Source organism: Papaver somniferum, chromosome 5 (genome assembly GCF_003573695.1).
Source record: "Papaver somniferum cultivar HN1 chromosome 5, ASM357369v1, whole genome shotgun sequence".
In the NCBI taxonomy this organism is placed as follows: domain Eukaryota; kingdom Viridiplantae; phylum Streptophyta; class Magnoliopsida; order Ranunculales; family Papaveraceae; genus Papaver; species Papaver somniferum.
In genome coordinates, this window is record NC_039362.1 from 126,985,876 (window position 1) to 126,991,505 (window position 5,630).

Consider the following 5,630-nt stretch of genomic DNA (forward strand, 5'->3'; position numbering starts at 1 on the left):
GGAAGACTGTTCTTACTTCCTGGACCACTTCCCCAATCTCCAAGCTTTGTTGGCTGCTATCATAAGTTAACCGCAGAAGCAAGTGATCAAGTGAGTGCAGGTAGGAAGACTGTTCTTACTTCATGGACCACTTCTAAACAACTTTAAAAGTCTGACATTGGATATTCTAGAAACACATTACTTCAGCCGTTGATTCCATGGTTCAGATTTCTTTGGCTTGTAAGTGATCTCTATCTTTCCGCTTTCTGAGTTTTAAACACCTTTAATTTTTTATCGTCATCGCCATACAATATAATTGCCACATCAAATAAAATGTCTCTATGAAATATTTAATCGGAATTTTTATCTTCTTAGGTGTTGGTTGCGAACAAACACTAACTGCAGTCATATTTTTGGCTAATTATGATTATTATCGTGTTTTATAGGATATCAACTTGATGGGTATAGAAAAGTTCTTATCCTTTTTTTCTTTTTGTATACCTTTTTCAAAGATTATTGTATTTGAATGACATCATTCAACGTAGATCCTGATCAACAACACCACCAAACACAAAAAACTAGTTTATATGAGAATTTAATTGAGCTGGTCCTGTCACTAATACATTAGATAGGTTAGTGTACACAAAAAACTATGTGAAGATTATCAATTAGTTTCTTTGCTAATGTGCACATAGTTGTACACCAGTCGATTCTTAATGTGTACATAGTTGTACACCCGTTGATTGTTAATATGTGCATAGTTGTACACATGCTAATTATTAATAATATAGAACTGTATTACTATAGTTGCTTGTTTTCCTTTGAATTTGTGTTTGATGAAATCTTTTTTTACTCACAGGCTGTGCACAGAAGGACCATAGAATGTTGGCGTCCAAGGTAATGAAGAAGGAAACGTACAAGAACAGGTCACTCAGAGTTTGAAAGTTGAAATTAAAGTCATCAAAGCTCAGATTTGGGACACTTGTGGTCAAGAAAGGTCAGTTTTTTCCCCTCACTTGGGGTTTTTAGATTTTGAGCTAGTGTCAGTCAAACCATTTTTCGTCAGTTTGGGTTTCTGTTTCATTTAGAGTGATCTGGTGTTAGTGTATTAGATTTTAATGAACCGGATATTGTTTAAGATCCTATATGTTCTACTGAATTCCATAGTTCTTGGTTAATTTCTTTGTTTAGATTAATGAAAGTCGTCGTATATTAGTAGTCTTGATTCCACTGCGTAGATAATAACTCTATGACACATTTAAAAGAAAGAGGGGATTGAATGGTTACCATATCTTATGACATGAGAGTGGATTCTACTTTATGTATATGAACATTAATCTTGTCTTTTCTATGGTAGTGTTCTATTTTTTTTTTGGCAACATTATGGACTGTGCCATGACTGCTACATGTTGATTAATGTGTACATAATTGTACACCTGTTGATTCTTAATGTGTACATAATTGTACACACGCTGGTCGTTAATGTGCACATGCATGATTTTATACCTTTTGATCGATCGTGAAGATTTTGTGTGGCCTGGGGTACTAAACACATGGTTCATGGCTAATATTTCGTTTTATATAGAGCCTTAAAGTCGTTTTGTTTGGATTTGGTTAAAGTTACAAATCTCTAACCTGGCCTTTTCCTTTAGATTAGTTTGGCAGTTTGTAATTTCAGATTTTCATGGATTAGCTGTTGCGTTTTTTACAATTTGATAAAAATGCAGTTCACATTAGTCTGTTACAAACTCAAGCTGAGCTTCTAATATCTTATATATCGGCAATAATTTCCTTGAACATTCCATAATCTTATTAACTGCTTTATAGAAATTATAATCTGATACATCGTAATTATAAGAGTTGGTTCTTCCGCTTACATCTTGCGTATATAACTTACTTCACTTTGGGTATTTTGGATGCAGAAAAAACCCAGGGCTGATAGTATCGATGCTTGCTGGTAACCCAAAGATTCTTGAGCATCCCAATGCAGTTAATGAGTTTCTTAAATCAGATAAGGTGTGTAGGCTCGGGATTCCAGTTTCTTCTAACAATGCTTCTACATCAATTCAGCTACTATTTCAGACAAGCAAGATGTTTTTGGCTCTACTCGACGTTAAGAACTTGTTAGTTCATCAGGTATGATGGTGAGTTTCTCCATATTATGCTCCATGTTTGCAATTAATTTACCATTTCGTACTCAATGTGCTCCGAGTGGTGCAAAGAATGCGTTCTTCCAGTCAATCTTTGTACACTATGTTGTTCTTTTATTCAAGTGTTCCTTATCAGATGTCCACTATCTCTGCATTTTTGTACCAGTTATTTGACAAACAAGACTCTAGGTTATGATAGTTATTGACTTATAGTCGGGATATTCCAATTTTCAGCATACAACGTCACTGTTAAGAAAGCAAGTTGTTATTTTATCGAAATACATGTTTTTGATCTACTTGATCTGCAAGTACTAGACATTTTTCATTCCGCAACGACTTGTTCTAGTTCACATCGACTCGTTTTGTCCTTGATGCAGGTTAACTGCTAAATCATCCTCTGCAAATTCGGCTATTATCCAATTAGAGCTTGGCGTGGTTGATATTTTTGTTAGTATGTGTAGATTAGAGTGGCAGTCTGGCTATAATTGATGTTGAGTTTTATGGATTTTTGTCGATATGTACGTAGTTGTACACCAGTGTAAAAAAAAAATGAAAATGAAAATTATATAGTCATAAGGGTACTCTTTTTATAGATCTCGGAAAGAGCTTTCCGAAAATATAAAGTTTGCGAATGTTGGACTAGCAGTTCCAAAGATAAATTGTTTTTTAATTATTTTTATATTATTTAAAGTTGCTGACATCATCATGAGTCATTTTGGACTAAAATGTTAATATTTGGACTAAATTGTAAATCATGAAGGTTATTTGTGTAATTTCCATATTTTAAATAACTTTGGGACTAAATTGTACCTAGTCAACTCGGTATGGACTAATCCGTACTTTTTGATGCGTTTTTGGACTAAACCGTATTTTTTCCTAATTTCACGTCTGAACACAGGCATAAAGCATGCTATATAGACAAAAAAAAAGCAGATCTAAACCCTTCAATACAGTCTGCAGTAAAACATCAAATGGCTTGAGGCAGAATCTATATAAAGAAACAACTTAACATAAACACTCCAAGGTCGACGACCATTATGTACCTCTTCATTTTCCTTTGACTTTCCTTTTCTGTTATTATTTCATAAAAAGAAAATAGTTTTTTAAAAATCTATGTTGTACAAGGCGTCAGCCTAGGCGCCAAAGTGGCCTTATTTTACACTTGGCGCCACGCAGTGGCAAAGAGAGGCCACTTTCAAAAGGGACGCCCCGGCGACGCCTTAATGGGCGCCCAGGCCAAGGTCCCAGTTGTCTGGGCGTCGAAAATTGTATCTTGCTATAAAAATTGAAATAAAATCTTTTCCAATTAATATTATAACTTATATGTGTAAACTTTCTAACCCTATCCTAATTAATATTGTATATATATATGCATATATATTACCATTAATAGATTCAATTCATTTACTTCTCTATTATACCTAAAATTTTGCATATCCCAGACAGCTAATAGTACTACATAATATCATTAATAGAATATCTCAGTTATTTTTGATAATTAATTTGACATGATATTTCTATAATTTACATGGTAAATCTTTATGTGATTATCATAGTAAGACGCGGCGAAGGAGCCGCGCCTCACTGCGGCTCGGGATTTTACCCCCGACGCCGCGCTGCGCCTTACGCCTTGAACAATATAGGTTAAAATAACTCTAAGTTTTCTCCCTATCTCCTCCTCTTGAATTCAATTAGTTTGGTCTCACAAAAAAAAAGACACCAATAAAAATATCAATCGAAATGCTTCAATCTAAGGGCCATCACATGAAGATTTAATAAAATAATAGTTCAAGAGATTCATGTAAATCAGTTGATAATATTGAACAAGCTCGTGTAATATCATGGTATACACCAGCAACAAAAAGGCATCATCACCAGAAACTTTCATTCAGATACCTTACTAAAGTACTCAGTTACTATAAAGTAAACAAATGCAACAGACTACAGAGTGGGTAATGGGTACCCATAACTTTCGAGATAACAAAAGTCAACAGATGGCCCGTACAAATGAATGTTCACATTCAGAAATATACTTTAAGCGTCGTACCCATTTCTGCAGGATAATACTTGATTGCATACATTTTGACAATTCTAATTGCTTGTTTTTTCTTATAAATAGATGCAACAGTTTATCAGATGAACTTGGAAGTGAAGGAATAAACTAACCTCTTGATAGATGTCAGCATGCATCCCCAAGCTTCTATCCGGAAGACCAACAAAGATGTAAATATTCAGCAGCTACAATTGGTTCTGCATCTTCATCAATATCTTCTACCTCTAAGGTTCTTCTGCTGATACACCAAAATCAAATAATCCAATATTACCATTTCATAGAATTTGAAGTTCTCTCCTGAATGAGGAACATCCTTGTTCTTGATTCAAAACAGATAATAAATATAAATATACCCCAATAAAAGGATCATACTTCATAAATCAAAATCCCGTGTCTGATATAACAAATCCAATTGTCGGCATATGTCCGTCGTAGCAGGTGACGAGAGTTTTAATATCAGAGTTTTGAGTCCTGGTGTATAAACAGACAAGTGGAAACCGTTAAAACTAACAAATATTAAGTCACGCACTCTTTCCAACCAGTAAGTTAATGTTGGAATTTCAGCACCTTAACCTTCATGCTTTAGTATTAAACATCATATAAAGCTAACAACATGCTGAAATCAGCAGTGACCCAAGTATTAACATGCTCAACAACATACAAAACCAGCACCATACAGAGCAAGAAAACTACATATGATTCAAACCAAAATAAGATTGAAACAGGAAAACAGAAACAAACATAACACTCAAGCTTTTCTTAATGATGGATAGATAGACCAGATTTTCTTTTAAAACAAGTACGATGCCAGAAGTGAGTCCTAGCCATGCTTGAGTCACGCCATTCCAACCCTTCCATCATGAGTTGGAGGACACATCCTGACTACATTGGACAGCTCATGCTACCAATAATTTCATCTAGCATTAACCTTAAGCTAGTGTTAAACACATGATTATAACTTTAAAACATACCATAATCTACATTATGACTAAACATGCTTAACTTTAGAAGAAAAAAAATTAAAAATTAGCATAATCAAAACAGAGATTTGTTGCACACAACACAACATGCTAACAAGTTAAACACTGAAACAATTTACAATTTAACAGAGTTGTAAGAAACTGGAAACTCATAGGACTAAACAAACTTTTTTTATAATTTTTTTGAAGATTAAAATAGATAGCAAGGTGCCAAGCAGGCACAAAGGGAGGCCCATAAATGAGTCTTAATTAAAGAAAAGTTCAAGAAATTCATGTAAAACAGTTTATAATGGTGAAAAAAGTACTTGCATACACCGCCAACAAAGAATGCAACACCACCAGAAACTTCCATTTGACAACCTTAATATAATACTCGGTTACTGTAAAGATTTTTTTTGTTAACAGATTACAGAAAGGGTACCCCATAAGATTCCGGACTGTCGAAAGCATCCGATGGCACGTATATAT